Raw genomic sequence first — 21003 nt, forward strand, 5'->3', positions numbered from 1 at the left:
TAGTCTTGGACAAAAAGAAAAAACTAGCATAGGAGACCCAGATCTGAAAATTAGGCCTAACATCCAAAAACACAGTATTATATAAGATGAGCCAAGATCTGTTTCTGCAAATAGCTTTCTAGGAAACACAATACCTCAACGGGAAGTAAATACTCTGAAATTCCTCAAGAGTAGTCCTCTGCTTTACCAATGGCCCTGACCCCATGTGGAATTTTGAGGAGAGCTCACAAAAACCAAAGGGATATATCTATCTATCTATCTATCTATCTATCTATCTACCTATCTATCTCCATCCATAACCCTCACACCTTGATTTTGTGAAGAGCTTTAGACTATTGGGCAACCACTTAACCTGCACATCATAGTTTTGTTCCCACCCCAATACAAATCATTTGAAACTCTAAATTAATATCCCCTTTCCAACATGTAAATAAGAACATTGTTTAGAAACTGCAGTCCAGGCTTGTGAATGGGGGAACAATTGCCTTCTGAGCCAAAGTAGACATCAAAACTTTGCTGCCAGGGGTCAGATAGATGGGTTATACATATATGACCATAATCCTGACAGGATTTGCCTTGGGACTTGCTAGCCTTAGGAATCTGGGACTAGTTTATGATATTGGGGTTAAGTCCAATCAGCATATTCCTGACACGGATTTAGACTCTGTACATTTATTCACAAGGGTGGTTCTTGTGGGAGGATAAAATACATTTTTGTTAAACGAGTGAATCCAGCAAGCGAGCAAATGCCACCAAGAAACGTTGGCACCCACTTTGTGGAATACCCTGTCAAGTGAAATTTCTCAGGACCCAACACTCTGTTGTTTCAGATGGCTGGTAAAATCATGGCTATTCAAAGACTTTCAACTGAATGCTCTTTCTTTAATTTTTATATTATTTTCTCTGCTGTCTCCAGAAATTATTGTTTTTGATCTATTGTGTCAATATTGAGGGATTTTTATTGTTATTTTAGGTAGGGTGGCTGTGATATATGTTTTTAAATATTGTATTATTGTTTTTACTTGTTAGCTGCCCTAAGTTCCTTGTTTGGAAATAAGGTGGGGCATAACTTGTTAAAATAAAATTAAAATAAAATAAGATGAACTCTCTCTCCACAAGGGCATTATAAAAACCACACTTGGTGAAATAGTCCTCCTTCATGCCTAACATAAAAAAATGTTTCAGCATAACACTTTACATCCAAGGGGTGACTCCTAGAGTCATTCTTGTACCAGCACAAACATTAAAATGCTTCATCAAAATGAGCCATCTATGTAATTTCCTTGAGAATAATACTGTGAACTACATCTTTCTAGAAGTAGATCCTTAGCTCATGAGTTATACTATGAGCATGTTGAATTGGTGAACTATTTGGACAAAACTTTTCCATAGATGTAACCAGAGGAATCACTCCAGAAGCAATTCTGTGAGTACAAAAATTTATTGGAACTGGTCCCACATTATCAGTTATATCAAGATTTTTGCAACACCCACCAGTCAAGTATCTGGGTGGAAGTGGAAGGGGGGAGGGAATGTATCATATCACCATCATTCCAGGTTGATTTTGGATATTGTATATGAAATGTGTAATGTTTCTAGCCATGTATATTCAGAAGTTCTATTGATTTATTTGGTTCTTACTTCCTAGTAATCATGCGTAGGACTGCAGCAATAGAAGTCATTTGGTTGTATTTGCCTGTAACAAACACCGTGGCCACAATCTAATTCAGATGCACTTAAGCCTATTGACATTAGAAGTCTTAAGTGTGCCTTATTTTCAGTTCAGTTTTGGTTCTTGCTGCAAAGGCAAGTTCATGGATGCGGCACAGTTGAAAGGGACACAAAAATAATCAAGCTCTTCACGCCCTCAGTAAAGCATAGACTGGTGCAGTCTTCAAATGATTTGATGCTCAACTAAAATCTGCTCTATAGCAGGACTGATGAGTTCCAATTCACTTGGGCATCAATGCAGGAAGTTCCATGTAAATTATTGCCTATATCACTTGATTTGGCCCAAAGTCTCTAAACCACCCTTAAAATCATAGAATTGTAAAACTGAATATAAAGAGACAAGTGTGTTATAAAATATTATTTGATATATAGTAGCCAAGATGAAGTGGTTTTCACGCATGTCAACATAAGGTGGGGGTTAGTAACAAAATCAAACAGCCTACTTTGTAAATGGGTCCTGTGCTGCTGTAAATAATAAATATTTGGCAAGGGAACTGAATTTGTCCCTAGTTGGAACTAATCTAAAACATTCAATGACTAAGACTGCAGTCCTAATAGAAGTAATTACACTGAATTCAGTGGAACTTGCTGGTGTCTGAATACATATATTTAAGATCATCAGGCAAGTGATCGAGTCTCCTGTCTCATTTTCAAAGTATATTCAGGCTCTTTAGCAGCAAACAATGCGAACTTCCTTATAGCTAAAGTGAAGTACTTGAATTTAAGCTGATTTAGTGTCACTGAGATCAATGGGACTAAATGGACTGAAATCCAACATTTGACTTAATTGGATTATGGGTTGATCTGTGATTAGGTCATTAGGATGTATGCTCTTCTATCATACACAGTAGGAGCTATTGTAGTAAAAATGGGATTATGAACAACCTCTTCTATGTTTGACTCCTTTAAAAAAAATTAATTTTCCCTTTCATTACCTGACTAATTTTCTTTATTTGAGCTCGAGTTGGTTCTCATTTTGATTTGGTAATCACTACTCGCTACTAGGAGATTTTTCCCAATACTTCCTGCATGGTGAATATTCTTTTAAACATGTCCCCACATAGCAGGAGCTGTGCTTTAATGCATTTTGGAGAATGCTTGAAACTTCTTTAAGGCATGACAAATCTCAGATTTCACCATGTGGGGGCACATTTTGTGCATGCTTATCATACACAGGCAGCATGGAAAAGTCAGCTTTGGTAATACTCCTACACCAACTGAAGAGCTGGTTTCACACATGCCGATATAGTGACTCTTAGAGCTCCTTCAGACACAACAACAGAAGCACAGCTAACCTGATCCCTGGACATCTCCGCATTTGAATTGCAGCACTGGTCATCTTGTCCAAAGGGGTTTTTATGGAAGAAAGTTATAAAGGTTTTGACTATGAATCAGTCTGAACGTGTGAACCAGCACAATTGAAGTATTCCTCCAACAGAGGAACCAGCATATAGTAAAGTGATCATGCAATTGCTTTACCAGGCATCCAGTTTTCAGTGCGACTCAACTCAGGCATACTGTACTACCATTTCATTCCACTTTTGACAGCTTTGCAGTGGCATAGTAGTGCTGACTCAGGTCCAGACAGCCCCACAGCTCATATAACATGCTCAAATGGTAGTGTAAATTCATCTTAACTGCCCCAAAGTAAACACAGTGAGATAGTTAGGACTGCCAGGTTAAAAAAAAAAAAAGGAATCAATGAAAGGTATCAATTAGTATGTGGGAGAAAAGTGAGGAGAGCTCATTCTGTGGAACACATTTATGTTATGTGGAATTGTAGCTTGAAATAAGGCAGATCCGGCATCAAGGGTAGGCATAGATGGGCACCCGTTGAAGGCCCACAGCCCAGCAGGGGGCCCCTGCAGTCGCACCTCCTCTTAGAATCATAGGGTTGGAAGGGACCTACAAGACCATCGAGTCCAACCCCCTGCTCAGTGCAGGAAGCCTGATTTCCAGGCAGTCTCCCATCCAAGTACTAACCAGGGTTGACCCTTTTCGCTTCAGAGATCAGACGAGATTGGGCGCATCCAGCCCTTTGCTCAGCCTTCACCCTCACAACCTGCTTTTTCACCTGTCTCTCGCTCTGGCCCAGACAACAGTGGTGGTGATGAGGGAGCAGTAGACGCCACTGCCTACTTGCTCACTGTCTTTCTGTCTGTCAAGCAAGTGATGAGAAAGAGAACAGGGAGCAATAGCAGCTGGCAATGGCTGTGAGAAAGTAGGCTCACTGAGCGCAGGGGCCCATTTCGCAGGTGTCAAAAACTTGGAGCCAGCACTGAAAGGAAGAAGGAGCTTGCCTTCTCAAGCTATTCTCATATTGTTGGTCCCCCCGGCTTCCGATTTTCCAAACATAAAGATTTTCTGTTTTCCAAACATAATGTTTACACAGTCTGGAGTACACATTCCCTGAAACCTAATTCCTGACTGTTTCTTGCTAGCCTGCATGCACAACATTCACCTCTGTGCGCAACTAATCAAAGGAGGGGCTCAGCAAGAGCCACTTGTAGCGTCATGGATGAAAGCTCATCATCAGAAAATGAGGACAGGAAATGAACCCAGCCGCTGCCCTATCCTAGCCTTTGCCAAGCTGGTGTCCCGTTCCCCCCCACCCACCCCGAAGTGTTGGGCTACAAATCTTGGCATCCTCCAGAATGCTGGGAGTTGTAGTCCGACCCCGCTGGAGGCCACCAGCTTGCCGAAGTCTGCCCTATCCACTCAACATCTCTCTTTGCTTGCCAGTGGTTAAGACGCTGAACTGCAGACTGGAAGGTCAGCAGGTCAGCAGTTCGAGACCCGAGTGCTGCGTGACGGAGTGAGCTCCCGTCTTCAGTCCCAGCTTCTGCCAACCTAGCAGTTCGAAAGCAAGAAATTGCAAGTAGATAAATAGGTACCTCCTCGGCGGGAAAGGTAACAGCGTTCCGTGCACCTCGGTGTTCAGTCATGCCCGCCGCATGACCACGGAAGCGTCTTCGGACAGCGCTGGCTCTTCGGCTTAGAAACGGGGATGAGCACCGCACCCTAGAGTCGGACACGACTGGTTGGGGACACCTTAACCTTTTTTACCTTTAACTGCTTTCCTCTTGGGAGAGCCCCACATAAAATGGCCGCCTCCCCTGCTGTACCACTCACTACTCCTTATTTATGGCCGGTTGCGTTGGGTGTGATTTCCTTCCCGCCATTTCTTACTCCTCCATATCCACGTCCCTCTATTATCCAGTGGCCCTCACTAGACACCCCCCCCCTTTAATGACTTCCCCCGGTGAATCCAATTGCCTCCCCTCCCTGTGGGGCAACGCATCACCTCGCCCCTCTTCATTCGCGCCCGCCCCCTCTCCCGAGCCCCCTCACCGCTCATTATCGACCCCACGCCACTCACTCAATTTCTCCAGAGGGGAGGAGCGGAGGGCGGAAACGCGAGCGGCCGACAAGCGCCCTCACGTGGCGCCGGCTGGCTGCCAGGCAGCGGCGGCGCGCTCGCGGGCCCTGTGGCTCGGCGCGCGCTCCCGGCCTCGCTCCTCGGCCGGCGGCGCGCTCGACGGTCTCTGCCCTAATGCGGAAGCCTGCGAGGGAAGGCAGGCGCTGCGGGAGGATGGGAGCTGCGCGGGGCGGCGGCGGCGGCGGCGGGGGCAGAGAGGTCTTGCAGCCTGGCGCGGGTCACCAGTAGAGCATCTGGGGAAGCCGGGGCGGTATGAGACAGCCGTGAGCCTGGCCTTGCGGCAGGGGAAAGGAGCAGCAGGAGGCGCAGCCGCGACGGCGACGGCCGCTGGCCAGGTAAGGAATGGATGCTGCCGGCGGTGCTGATGCGGCATGGAGAGGTTCGCATCCGCCAGGAAATGAGCGTCTCTTTCGCAGCCGTGCTTGGTGGCCGGGAGTTGGCCCGCTGCTCGGGCCGATGCAGCCGCTGACGAAGCGGGGCGATCTGTGGCAGACGCGGCGGGGGATCCTGCTGCACCCTCGCCCTACCTGATCTTCCGCCCGCCCGGCCGCCCCTCTCTCTTCTTCTTGGCCTTCGACGTTGGTCTCCCTGCAGCCCTGTCTCTGGCTGACCGGGCATTGACTCTGCACCCAACCAAGCGGCTTCTTCCCCCGCGAGGCTAGGAGCCTCTTTGCTGCCAGCACAGGGCATTAGCGAGAGTTGCTTTATTTTGGCGGGGTGTGGGGTGCGGTTTGGGGGCGGCTGCAAGCGCCGGCAACATTATTTGGGGGGCAAAGGATAGAGTGGCTTGATCTAAGCTCTTGATGCTTGGCTGCTTTCCTGGCCGGGGGGGGGGGGCCGTTGGCAGATGCCATTGAATTTCTTTTGGGCAGTGGAAGTGTGGGGAGGTTTCTGACCACAGCCTTCAGATACGAGGACGTTCTGTGTTTGCCATTCCGCTTCCTGTCAGGTATTAAGAAGGATTGTCTGATGCTTGGTAGGCCTTGGTGTTGCTGTGGCTTTTCCTGGTGTGGAGACCCGCAAGGGTCGAATTCACCTACCTAGGACAAAGCTGCAGTAGCAGCGAATGGCCGTTCTTCGCCCTGTGTGTTTTTCTTCTTCTCTTTTGTGTCTTTTGATTCAGTTTGTATTAAAAGATAAAAATTGACTGAAATGTGTTGTGTACTTGACAGCTTGTAGGTGGTCTAGAACTTTGCACTAGCATCTCCCCCTTCCCCTCCTGCACCTGCTCCATGGCCTAGGAAAGGAAGTAGGAAGGCCAGTAATCTGAAAGCAATGGCTTTCATTTGTGTTTTGCCTATGGACCTACAGACTCAGGTGGGGTAAGTGAGCAGCTTCATGCTGATGCGTTTAGTTGCTTGAGAGATCCTGAGGGCACAGTCAGAAAATAAGCAGGGACCTCAACTTCCATAATTCCAGACATAAACGAGCCTCTGGGGATTTATGAAAAGCGATTCCTTAGCCTGTCTTAATTGGTTTTGGGATGTGAGGGCACAACATATTTCCAAAGCATCTGGGACCAATCCCTGATAGAAACAGGATGGTAGAATACAGGGCATCATGCTAGTCTAGAGTCTAGTGTGACAACTAAAATAATATTGTCAGGCTTGGGGTGGGGTGAAAATACATGCAGCACATTAAATGCTGTGTTAATCATGCCCTACTGAGATAGGAGCTGTGGCCATCTTTTGAAAGAACTGAGCTCTGCATATGCAATTTGAGTCTGCCTAGCTGGTATTGATCAAAGGGGTGAAAGCGCTGAATCATTTGTACTTTTCTTCTCCCAGCATGTTTGGCTCTTCAGTTCCATTATAGTCTTCAGGAAGTGCAAGATCTAATTGCAGAATTAGCAACTTTCAGCATCTTCTTTCATTTTAAGTAGTATCAGCCTGGTGTAAGAATCCTTTGGACCTGAATGGGCAGCTGTTAATGTCATCTAAGCATGGCTTTAGACTACCTTTTAATTTAGCTTCCCGTCTCAAAATGTGTTATTAACATTTATGGCATAGGAACTATGCCTGTGGTGTTAGCTGAAACGTGCATTTCAAAGATGCTGTCAGTAACTGAGGGAGATTTATTTTGATTATTTTTTGTGCATGCTCATGACTCATCTTAGCATTGGTGATAGGCACTCACTGTGTCTATCAAACGCTGATGGATAAACAGTACTGCTATTTATTACAGATATGTGGCACGATTTAGCTAACATGGAGCATTTTAAATTCTCCATTGATTTTGATGGGAGACAGTTAAACACATGTTTAACTCTCCCATCAAAATCAATTTATTTCCGCTTTTATACCCCCAAGTGTAAAACATAATATTCTGTTAAAATATCTGTTATATAGAAACTAAAACTATCCCTCTTAGTGCAGTGTTTTACCATGAAAATCATGCGTCTACGGCTCCCCAACCTTTCAACTAACTTTATCCAGAAGACAACTCAGGGTGACTACAAGAAGGCATGCGCCTGTATAGCTGGATCAGTACCAAGCACTGGCACACATATACATGTTTTTTTTTCTCTATGTCTCCCTCCTCATAGAAGTTGGATTTGGAGACATCAGTAGAACCTGCATGGAAGAACAACGTCTCACAATCATCCTTGGTCTTCATGTGGATAAAGTTGGCTGAGAGGCTGGGAAGCCATAAATGCACGATTTTCACAGTGACACACGTTCATGTATGCTTACACTTGAAGGGGATATACCATACATGATGTGTGTGAAAACAAAGCCATTGGTGGTGGGATATGTCTAGCCTCTGCTGCAAAGATTTTTATTTTGGAAAGAGTTCCTTGAAGAAACTTTCACCGCAAAGATTCAGCTATGCAAATTTACTCACGAATAGTTCCATTACCTCAATGAGTCTTACCTGTTTCATCTGGCTGTGTGAAAGTGTGTCTCACAGATGATATGCAGACTTGAGCATGCCTATAACTTAACACCTGAAACATGCAATTGGGTGCCAGAAATGCATGATTGTCACAAGTAAAACACTACATCTTGAAGGTATTCTGTCCAGCTCAGACTTGGACCTTGATGGTAAGGATATTTTACAGTTATTGGGCAGCCACCATGAATCCCTTTTGCAGATGTCTTGCTGTTCAAACTTGATACAGGTGAACAGTCAGATAGGCCCTCTCAGTTAGTCTTCAGTGTTGGGATGAAGACAAGGCTGTTACTGAAGTATGAAGGGACTAACTTTTTATTTAACTTCAGTTACATCAGACTTCCCTAACCTGGTGCCCAGCTATTTTGGACTTCAACTCCCATCAGCCCCAGCCACCATAGCCAATGATCAAGAATGCTGGGAGCTGTGTTCCAAAAACATCAGGAGGACACCAGGCTGGGGAAGGCTGATAGATTATGCCATTTCTTTGTGTTGCTATGATTCTCTCTCTCTGTCTCTCTCTGTCTCCCAAGAGAAGATTAGAACTATATTGAGATGATGCATGAGAAGAATGGAAACTTGCTCATATTTTAATGGTTCATTTTGGCCATTTTAGGTGACCTTGGCGTATACTGAAGACAAAAAACAAAAGTTCAGGGATCTTGCTTGAAAAGCTGATGCCTTTATTGTTATCCATGCTCTGTAAAATGCTTATCCATTAGCTCAGTGGCAGACAGCTAAATTGATTGCCAGCATGACTTCTTTGTTTTCCCCAAATGTCTTAGCACTGCTGAAATTTAGTTTCCTGCTAATCCTTTCTAAATAAATACCCACTGCCTTCACTTCATCTTCCTATTAAATGTTGTACCTTGAAAATGCGGTATACTACAATCAACAATGTACTGGCTATACAGGAGGCCAGTGTGGTATAGTAGTTAGAGTGTTGGACTGGGACTCAGGAGATCCTGGTCCTGGTCCTAGTCCCCACTCGGCCATGAAGCTCATCTGGGTGACTTTGAGCCAGTCAGTGACTCTCAGCCTAGCCTACTTCAGAGGGTTGTTGTGACAATAAAATGGAGAGGAAGAGGGTCATGTAAGCTGCCTTGGGTTCCTTGCAAGAGGAAAAAAGGTGGGATATAAATGTAATAATAAATTAAAAACAATACATAGTTTCTGTCTGTAGCAGGGGTGGGCAACTTGTAGCCCTCCAGATGTTTTGGCCAACAGCTCCCATCATCCCTTATAATTGGCTGTGCTGGCTAGGGCTGATGGGAGTTGTAGGCCAAAGCATGATGGGCCACAAGTAGCCCACCCCTGTGTCTAGCAATAGAAACTGAGCACCTCCTGTAGTTTTAGGAGGCTAATATGCCTGTTGTGTTTGGTGTTCTTTGGCAATGGCAGAATGTGATAGCGGGGAACTATAGCAGGAAATACATTTTATTTATCTCAAGGCTTTCTCTTGCTCTGGTTTCTGGAATGTGGGAATCTGTCATCCTATATTTATCTAAAGTAATTGCAATATATAGTTCTCCATTATGGAACAGTACAGGGAAGCCCCTTTATTTTATTTTTTTTAAATCTGCATGGCCTGGGGAACAAGAACATTTTGGCTAAGCAGAAATTCAGATTGTTGGGAGTGTTGTAATATAGGATGACTTTAGGGAAGACATGCTATGCCTTTTGGTAACTGTTTTAGATAAGTGTTTTACAAAGTATTATTCCTGTTTTGATAGCAGAGGCTTCGTGGTACCCAAATTGCCCGGGGCACCCAACGGATTTTTAGTATTGAACTTAGGACTTCTAGACCCTAAGCTAGTGACCAACTTTTTCTGGAAATCTGGGACTCTGCACTTGTTCTGAACAGAAATAGAAAGGCCCATTCAGTTTGGAATTTAGCCCAAACCTTGCAGGACAGTGGGGGGGGGGGGCATAGTTCAGAGGCAGAGCCCATGCTTTGCATGCAGAAGGTCCCAGATTCAATCCCCAGTATCTCCAGTTTAAAAAGGATCCAGTAGCAGGTAATGGGAAAGACCTCTACCTGAGACCCTGGATTGCTGATCCCAGCCAGAATTGACAATGTCAATTCTTAGATGGATAAATATTCTGACCTGCTATAAAGTGGCTTCCAATGTTCCTATTCACTCTACATACGCTCTACATCAAGATACACTCTACATTAGGGGTGGGCAACTTTGGGCAGTCTGGGAGCCAATTTCTAGGCCCTAGGTCCCACCAACCCAACTCCGGGAGCTGCACTCCTGCCACAGTGGCAAAAAAATAAATAAAATGGTGATTTGCCACCAAAGTTCAGTGGCAAAATGCTTTGGAGACTCAAGAGGGGCCTTGTTTCACTTGAAAGCAAGCTAAATTAGGCACATTTCAGTCACTGTAGCATTTTGCTGCTGAATTTTGTCAGTGAACCACATAGGGGGGCACTTCACCCCCAGATTTCAGCAGTGGGGGAGACAGCAGAGGAGGGCATGCTCAAGGCCATGGCAGGCTGCATGTGGCCCCCAGGCTGTGTGTTGCCCACTGCTGCTCTACATCAACGGGGATATTGCTGCAGTTCTCAGACATAAACCGACTCAAGGCTCATTCCTATGTATGTTTAGACTGAAAAAAGTGCTACAACTCCCAGCATTCCCCAGCCAGCTGTGCACCCTCATTGTTCTAACTCTGCTTCCAGTTAGGCAAACAATTTAATTGCTTGCCCTTAAAGGCAGACTAAAAATCATTTAAAACAAAATGAATGCATGAATGAATTAGTATTAATCTAAGGGGGTTGGCATCAGGGACTGCCAGTAAAAGAGGATGTTGGGAGCTTGAACTTTTGCCCTTCCCATTTCCCTTTTGGTGACGCAGCAGATAAATTCTGAATGCACACAATCTTTTGGATCACAGTATTTATGGAGGGGAGGGGAACTCATATTGACTAGTGTTCCTGGGTTTTGTTCACTTTCCTGTAGTTTGGCCTTGATCTAATAGGAGATAAAGCACTGCAAGACAGACCCTTACATCATGGATAGAAGTCTGGAGAACAGGGACACACCCATTTTGGCTGGCCTTGGTAGCCAGCCGGCATTTGTGGTTGCTCCAACCTCTTCCCTGAGTCCTCCAGCATGAGCAGAGGACTCAGGGGGCAGGAGAGGTCAGTATCTCACTTTGTGTCAAGCTGGGTAATAGCTGGAAGCAGCAAGACATGTCCTTGCTGCTTCTGAGCATCTGCAGGGCTTGGCACAAAGTGAGAGGCCAACCTCTCCCCTCTCATTCGTCCCCAGCCCATGCAAGAGGAGTTGGGGTGGGTGGGATCCCTCCTACCTAGCACAAACTGAGAAAACTCTTCCCCCCCCCCAGTCCTTTGCAGTGTTCAGAAAACGTGGTAGGAATCTATTTTACATCATGATGGGATTGGCAACAGAGTTATTATGAAGACCATCATGTCACTGATGACAACTTGACTAAACTTTTGTAAGCTCTGCTAGGGAATAATGGAGATTTTGTATTATTTGTGAGCCCCGTAGATTTCTGTCAGTGGGGAGTGAGGCAATGAGGAGTTTTCCTGCTATGGAGTAGCCATGCAGCTATTTTCAAGCTCGCCTTTTCCCTCTACCTTTGCACCTTCATGGATCTGTTAAAACCCAGTGGGAGTGATTCTGCGCATGCATGGAGATGCTGCCAGGTCACTGTGTGGTGTACTTCATCACCAGAGGTGGAATTGTGCACCTGACTAGATCACCCATCTCTGGGCCATACATTCCCATTTCCACTGGCTCAGTTGGCCGCAAATGTGGCCTGGTACCCAGCTCACCCCTTCATGGATCACTGCCTTGTTGTGGCGAAGGGGCTTGCATAACTCAGTGAAGCCATAAGCTATGCCGTGCAGGGCCACCCAAGACGGACAGGTTATGGCAGAGAGTTCTGACAAAATGTGGTCCACTGGAGAAGGAAATGGCAACCCACTCCAGTATTCTTGCCAAGAAAACCCCATGGAACGTATCACAAGGCTAAAAGATATGACGCCGGAAGATGAGCCCCTCAGGTCGGAAGGTGTCCAATATGCTACTGGGGAAGAGCAGAGGGTATTTCCAAGTAGCGCCAGAAAGAGTGAAGCGGCTGGGCCAAACCCGAAAGGACACTCAGCTGTGGATGTGTCTGGTGGTGAAAAGAAAATCCGATGCTGTAAAGAACAATATTGTTTAGGAACCTGGAATGTCAGATCAATGAATCAAGGTAAGCTGGAGGTGGTCAGACATGAGATGGCAAGATTGAACATTGACATCTTGGGAATCAGCGAACTCAAATGGACAGGCATGGGCGAATTTAATTCAGGTGACCATCATATCTACTATTGTGGGCAAGAATCCCTTAGAAGAAATGGAGTAGCACTCATAGTCAACAAAAGGGTGGGAAAAGCAGTCCTGGGGTACAATCTTAAAAATGATAGAATGATCTCAGTACGAATCCAAGGCAAACCATTCGACATCACAGTAATTCAAGTCTATGCCCCAACCACTGAGGCCGAAGAAGCTGAGGTTGATCGGTTCTATGAAGACCTACAACACCTTCTAGAACTAACACCAAAAAAAGATGTCCTCTTCATCATAGGGGATTGGAATGCTAAAGTAGGAAGTCAAGAAATCACTGGGATAACAGGCAGGCATGGCCTTGGTGTACAAAATGAAGCAGGACAAAAGCTAATAGAGTTTTGCCAAGAGAACATGCTGATCATAGCAAACACTCTTTTCCAACAGCACAAGAGGCGACTCTACACATGGACGTCACCAGATGGTCAATATCGAAATCAGATTGATTATGTCCTTTGCAGCCAAAGATGGAGAAGCTCTATACAGTCAGTAAAAACAAGACCTGGAGCTGACTGTGGCTCAGATCATGAGCTGCTTCTTGCAAAATTTTGGCTTAAATTGAAGAACGTCGGGAAAACCACTAAACCGTTCAGGTATGACCTAAATCATATCCCTGATGAATATACAGTGGAGGTGAGGAATAGATTTCAGGGATTAGACCTGATAGACAGAGTGCCTGAGGAACTATGGACGGAGGTCTGTAACATTGTTCAGGAGGCAGCAACGAAATCCATCCCAAAGAAAAAGAAATGCAAGAAAGCCAAGTGGCTGTCTGATGAGGCTTTACAAGTAGCTGACGAAGGAAGGGAAGCGAAAAGCAAGGGAGAAAGGGGAAGATATACCCAACTGAATGCAGAGTTCCAGAGAATAGCAAGGAGAGACAAGAAGGCCTTCTTAAATGAACAATGCAAAGAAATCGAGGAAAACAACAGAATGGGAAAGACTAGAGATCTCTTCAAGAAAATTGGAGATCTCAAGGGAACGTTTTGTGCAAAGACGGGCATGATAAAGGACAAAGAAGGCAGGGACCTAACAGAAGCAGATGAGATTAAGAAGAGGTGGCAAGAATACACAGAAGAACTATACAGGAAAGATCTGAATGTCCCTGATAGCCATGATAGTGCGGTCACTGAACTTGAGCCGGACATCCTCAAGAGTGAAGTCAAGTGGGCCTTAGGAAGCATTAGTAACAACAAAGCTAGCGGAGATGACAGTATTCCAGCCGAGCTATTTAAAATCCTAAAAGATGATGCTGTTAAAGTGCTGCATTCAATATGCCAACAAATCTGGAACACTCAACAGTGGCCACAAGACTGGAAAAGATCAGTTTACATTCCAATTCCAAAGAAGGGCAACGCCAAAGAGTGTTCAAACTACCGCACAATTGCGCTCATTTCACATGCCAGCAAGGTGATGCTCAAAATCCTACAAGCTAGGCTTCAGCAGTATGCGAACCGAGAACTACCGGAAGTACAAGCTGGGTTTCGAAGAGGCAGAGGAACTAGAGGTCAAATCGCCAACATACGCTGCATCATGGAGAAAGCAAGAGAATTCCAGAAAAATGTCTATTTCTGCTTCATTGACTACGCTAAAGCCTTTGATTGTGTGGATCACAACAAACTGTGGCAAATTCTTAAAGTGATGGGAGTACCAGACCACCTTACCTGTCTCCTGAGAAACCTGTACAAGGGTCAAGAAGCAACAGTAAGAACCAGACATGGAACAACCGATTGGTTCAAAATTGGGAAAGGAGTACGACAAGGCTGCATATTGTCACCCTGCTTATTTAACTTATATGCAGAGTACATCATGAGAAATGCCGGGTTGGATGAATCAGAGGTCGGAATTAAGATTGCTGGGAGAATTATCAACAACCTCCGATATGCAGACGATACCACCCTAATGGCAGAAAGCGAAGAGGATCTCAAGAGCCTCTTGTTGAGGGTGAAAGAGGAGAGTGCAAAAGCTGGTTTGAAACTCCACATTAAAAAAACGAAGATCATGGCATCTGGCCCCATCACTTCCTGGCATATAGAAGGGGAAGAAATGGCAGCAGTGACAGATTTTACTTTCTTGGGCTCCAAGATCACCGCAGACGGTGACTGTAGCCATGAAATTAAAAGACGCTTGCTCTTTGGGAGGAAAGCTATGGCCAACCTAGACAGCATAGTAAGAAGCAGAGACATCACCTTGCCGACAAAGGTCCGTCTAATCAAAGCTATGGTTTTCCCAGTAGTAATGTATGGCTGTGAGAGCTGGACTATAAGGAAGGCTGAGCGCCGAAGAATTGATGCTTTCGAACTGTGGTGCTGGAGAAGACTCTTACGAGTGCCCTGGACTGCAAGGAGGTCAAATCAGTCCATCCTAAAGGAAATCAACCCTGAGTGCTCATTGGAAGGACAGATACTGAAGCTGAAGCTCCAATATTTTGGCCACCTAATGCGAAGAGAAAACTCCCTGGAAAAGACCCTGATGCTGGGAAAGACTGAAGGCAAAAGGAGAAAGGGATGGCAGAGGATGAGATGTCTAGATAGCATCACGGATGCAATGAATATGAACTTGAGCATGCTCCGTGAGAGAGCGCAGGACAGGAAGGCCTGGCGTGCTATGGTCCATGGGGTCACGAAGAGTCGGACACGACTGAACGACTGAACAACAACCCAGCTCACATTCCCTCCCCAGAATATAACATAATCTTAGTCTTATGCCCTGCTCATCAAGACACAAATCTAATTTGTTTTATCTAATTCCGCCTGTATAGACCCCAGATCCTGAAGATATCTTTAAAAAGTGTGCTGTCAAAACTGATTATGTTTTAATTTCTTAATTTAGTCACAGAGGAACCACTACTGTTTCTCTGATTTAATAACTAAACCTTTCTGTTGCATAGAATACCCAGTATAACTATTGTGGTTAGTTTGTGTTTTGTACATCCATAAGTGGACTGACTGTGCAGATCAAATTGCAAGGCCTGGGCTTTAATTAGAGAGTTTCCCCTCCATCCTTGCTTAACAGATCCCCTGCAGAGGATCTGTTCACTTGACAGCAGTTAGACAGCTGCGATGCTGAGATCATTACTTTGTGTTCTAACTGGCATTGTCTCCTTCTACTCCGCCTGACTGTCTGTCATATCCACCTGTTATCTTTTGTTTTGCACTTACTTTTTTGAAGCTGGGCTAATCTTGATTTGTTCTGCTTCTGAACAAGGGGGAACTCTGATACATGAATAAAGCTCTACATCTACAGTGTCAGTATACGGTATCAAAAAGGTACTAGGTGGTGGTTCTTGCTATCAGAATTACAATACAATCCTAAGCATGTCTACTCAGAAGTCCCATTGCATTCAGTGAGATTTACTTCCAGGTAAGTGATCCTAAATACGATCTGGCCATCAGACTCAAAACAAAAGTTGAAATATTTTATATTTAAGAACATAAGAGCCTTGCTGGATCAGACCGAGGGTCCATCTAGTCCAACATTGCATTCACACAGCGGCCAACCGGCAGCCTGTGGGAAACCCGCAAGTAGGGCATGAGTGCAACAGCACCCTACCACCCATGTTCTGGTGTACATACACATACCTCTAATACTGGAGGTAGCATTGATAGCCTTATCATCCATGTATTTGTGTAATCCCCTTTTAAAGCCATCCAAATTAGCATCCATCACTACATCTTGTGCTAACAAATTCCATAGTTTAACTTCTTCTTTAGTTGCAAATGGTTATTTGTCCTTCCCTCCTCCCTAAATCTGATTGGATATTGTATTTGATTGAGGCCTACCACCCTGACAAGACACCATGTGAGTTCCCAGTAGAGCTGTCTGTCAAATCTTATATGCAGATCTTTCCTTTATTTCATTCAAACACAGAAAAATATTTATTTATTTGATTTATATCCCACCGTTCAACAGGTTCCCAGGGTGGCTTACAAAAAGTTAAAATTACAATCACACAAAAATGTTAAAACAGTGCATTAAGAGGATCACAATGTGAAAGCTGTATAAAAGGAATCACTAGAATTGTATCTCATCAAAATCCATCAGTTTGCCTCCTTGTCCTGTAGGTAATTACTTAGAAGGAATGCTCTTAAAGAGAGCCATCAAGAGCTATAGGTTTAAATATTATTGATAGATAGACTGTGATCAATCCTGGCTTCTTATGAACAAGCTGCATGAAAGTACATGCAACTAATTTGCTCCCACTTGGTTCCTCCTGCTAGAGTAAACCAGAATCCAGGATTCTTGCTTGTTACTCTCTTTACAAACCAGGATTGTAAACTAGGGTTTGTTCTTGTCTTAAATATCTTTGCTTGTTTGGGAGCAACAAGCCAGGACCCCATGTTCAGATGACATGCTAAGCAAGCTATTTTGAGGAGGGGGTTAGCCCCCTGCTCTAACAAGAGGAGCCAAGCAGGAGTGTACGTATTTCATGTACTAGAACACAGCTCGTTCCTGATAGGCCAGGATTCACCAGAATCCTGGCTTACTGTTCTGTGTGAACATGGACATAGTATATATTTGCTCATTCCTCCACTAAGTAATGTGTTGGTGATAAATAAATATATACATTTCAGCCTTTCATCTATTTCCTGTTCTCTCTACCAGTCATTTGGAATGGTTACATGATCCCTCCTACAGAGCACCTTTCAGAAGGGGGTTCTTTGCTGTCATTGGTATGCTAATCGGATCCTTTTGTTTTTACTGAGATTGAAAGCAGCAAATGTTATGATGGATTAAATTTTACAAAAGAGGATTTTAAGGTCTCAGACCTCTTATAGGGATCACCATACATAGTTAATGAGATAAGAAGTGGGGGATTAACAGCCTTATGAATAGGGGTACCATAGCATGGCTGCTTCAAATAAATGGTTTTTCAGGATGATTTATGGAAACAAGCTTTGATCCTAGATTTCGTAACCGAAATGTATGTATGTGCTCCTAAAAAGTTCTACTTGCAAACATTTCACTGGGCTAATGAAACACAGTGCATCTTAAATTGCTCTGAATTTTAATCACAAGTGACAGGGGTATCTTCATGGTGATTGCTGTTGTAATAGGGGAGGCTGTTGTTCAAGTCCTAGATGTGTGAGCTAGACCCTGAAAACTGCCTCCCAGATATCTGTGGAATAGCTAGCCTGCTATTACCTGAGTAGTTCCCCATCTTTATGAATAGGCCCTCCCCACCCAATGAAGTGAAGGAACATTTCTACAAGGATGTTTAACTCACCTGTCATGTTTCTAGCTCTCTACCTTCTCCTGTTTAGGCAAGTCTGGACTAAAATGGTTAGGAACATAGAAGTCTCAGAAACCAATGCTTCCCAGATACATGCTGACTTTAATTATCCAGTGGCTGCCAGTATACTTCCCCAAATGCCCTCTGAAAAGCTATAAATGGTCATGCTACAGACTCAAGGAAAGCATTACCTTCCTTGTTTGCAGGGTAGGGGAGGCTAGAGACCTAGGCTAGATCTACACTAGTTCTTTTTATCAGTATTAAAGTGCACTGATAACTGTTGGGGCACATTTTGTATTCCGCATATCGCTTTTCTGGCATTGTTTCCCACTTTTTATTCCGTATTATTCAAAATACCGGAATAGATGTCATTATGTGCACTATGAAGTGTAAATGCAAGAGGGGTATAGCCTCGCCATGATAGGATTGTATTGATTTGACACAAGGTGTAGATCTGGCCCTAGGCATTGGGATGGCAAGAAGCTACTGGTCTCCCCTTGAGTTGCAATGGAGCCCTGGGCTGCCTTCTTGGCCTTAGCAATTTGGATGGAATTTTAATCACCGATGCAATGAATATGGACTTGAACACACTCCGGGGGAGAGCGGAGGACAGGAAGGCCTGGCATGCTATGGTCCATGGGGTCACAAAGAGTCAGACACGACTTAACGACTGAACAACAACAACAGCAACAATCCACCCAGAGACCATTGGTTATTGGGCAGATTCAAAATAAATAAATAAATAAGCAAATACTTCAAAATTGTGAATTCTTAATAGCGTACTGAGGGCTAGTTAACACTTTACTATTATTAATATGTGTCTGTTAAAATAAAATAGCATTTAAAAAAATCTCTGATGGAACAGTTCATTGGGACATGACACAGCAGGGGTGGGTAAGGGTGGAAGAGGAAGCAAGAAGATACACTAATTCAGCTACACTTACTCTTTCAGTAAATAAATGATACAGGCTAGTTTTATATGTGATTTTTAAAACTTAAGAGTGGAAATTAAATGGATAGGATTAGGTGAATGAGCTTTTCTAGAAGGGCATAATTGGGTGATGGCAGGGGATTGTGCATCTATTTTGCCCTGAGGTCTGTATGTATGCGCACCTGACAAAACAAACTCTTGTGGGTTTTTGCTTTTCAACTCCCCTTCCCCACACATCCATTTTCACCTGTTTAGGGAAAATGTCCTGTGTGAAGCAGCTGCCAACTATATCTTAGTTGACTGGTACATCCCTCTCCTCCCTTTCCGTTGTCAAAATTTCTGCAGGCATTTTTTCTGGCTGGCTGTCAATCTGCATCTGCTGTTCTTTTAATGCCTTGTACTGGCACTTAAGGTAAGGGCTCCAGTTAGCTTGTGTGTTTAAAGCTATTTTGGTACCTACCTGAAGTGCATGCAGATTCTATGCCTGTGTAATAGCAGAATAATGGTTTTGTTCCCCCCCCCCAAAAAAAAAAGCTGTCTGGTACATCAGTACATAAAAGTGTCAGATTTGTATGCATGGGAAAGATGCAGACTGGTGCATTATAATGGGCCATGCTTACAAATGACATTTTAGGGACCTTCTTTGGATTTGAGCCTGTGGCTTAAACCAGCCTTCCTTAACCTGGGGCCTTCCAGATGTGTTGGACTACATGTCACACCATCCCAGTAGTGGCCATGCTGGCTGGGGGTGATGGGGGTTGTAGTCCACCACATCTCAAAGGCACCAGGTCAGAGAAGGCTGGCTTAGACTAAAGCGTTGCACTCGGAAGCATCTGCTGCTCATTCATCAGTGTGCACTTCAGCTGGTTTTAACTTCATATAATTGTCATGGTTTCTCCAAGGAGCCCTGGGAACTGTAGTTTTATGAACACACTGAGAATTCTGTTGGAGATTCCTCACTGAACTTCAATTTCAAGAGTATTATGAGGTGAACTATTATAAGTTAGTAGGGCAGGCATGCTGTCAGCATACTGAGTGTGACAATGTTATAGTTGTTTGTTGTTGTTGTTGTTGTTGTTCAGTCGTGTCCGACTCTTCGTGACCCCATGGACCATAGCACGCCAGGCCTTCCTGTCCTGCGCTCTCTCCCGGAGCGTGCTCAATGATATAGTTTACTGAATGTTAAAAGGAATGTGCTAGACATGTTGAAAAGGGAATGCAGATGGGAGCTTCTATGTTTTGGTAGGGAAAACTGTTAGCATGCACCCAAGTCCTGTTTCTGGTTTGTCTTTGTTTCTTTTTAAATTCCAGCTTTGGCATTTTGGAATACAAGTTCTCCTTGGGACTCGCTATTTCTTAACAACCATTCTTCAGCTGTAAAATGTGAATAAAAGAAACTTTCCCAACAGGGCTTTTATGAGAATAAATGGGGTAAAAGAATGTGCCCATGTGCTGTATTATGGGACCAAATAAATCAGATGTAATATGTTAAAAGAAAAACATAGTTTAAAAAGGCTGGATTCTGACATTCTTGTTCTGTAGGCATAGTGTCTGCCTAAAGAAAATATATGGATGAGAGGTGAAAGTCTTATGGAGGTGTAAGAGTATGAAAGAGGAAGGAAAGGGGCAGATCTGAATATAGCAGGGATACTTACAGAGCTTTGGGTGAAATAAAAACAAAGATAAAATGGAAATAGACTGGCCATTAGGAAATTAGGAGGGCCTGGCCTTGGTCTTTATGAATGAAATTTAATTAAACCCTATGCATGTCTACTCTGAAGTAAGTCCCACTGAGTTCAGTGGGACTTACTCCCAGGTAAGTGTGTGTAGGATTGCAGCCTAAATGAAGAGCACAGTTCTGACAATTGGGATGGAGAGACTTTGAAGAAAATGTTTCCAATGTTTTCTTAATCTAGATTGGTCTGAGCACCAGAGTTTGTGTGGCAGGAGGAATTCAGGAATGCCTTTTGCATAAAGAGAAATGTCTATATAGGTTTGTAAAAGATTCATTTGCCACCTTTTCTATTAGAAATATTCAAAGTTGTTTGAAATGAAAGTAATCCAACTGACATAATAAAAACACACCAGTCAGCAAAGCAAAAGCAGCGGCTACTGCTGCCAGAGTCAGCAGAGCAATAAAAAATCCAGTAAAAATCTATAAGATATAAACAACAACAACACAGATTACCCATTAAAAGCTGTGGACTGACCTGGGGAGGATGTTCCACTTGCAGGGCTCCAATAAAAGTCCAATGCCCAGTCACACACATCTCACCTCACCATTGAGTGTGGGAGTACCTGGAAGAGGGCTTCCAAAGCAGATCTTAAAGGTTAGCAGGTTCATATGGGGGAAGAAAGTCCTTCAAGAGTAGACAAATGTAGATCTCTGCTTGGTTAGTATTGCATTAAGAAA

The sequence above is a fragment of the Heloderma suspectum genome, chromosome 4 (assembly GCF_057233095.1).
Source record: "Heloderma suspectum isolate Gila_16-S chromosome 4, 16-S_ref, whole genome shotgun sequence".
Classification (NCBI taxonomy): Eukaryota; Metazoa; Chordata; class Lepidosauria; order Squamata; family Helodermatidae; genus Heloderma; species Heloderma suspectum.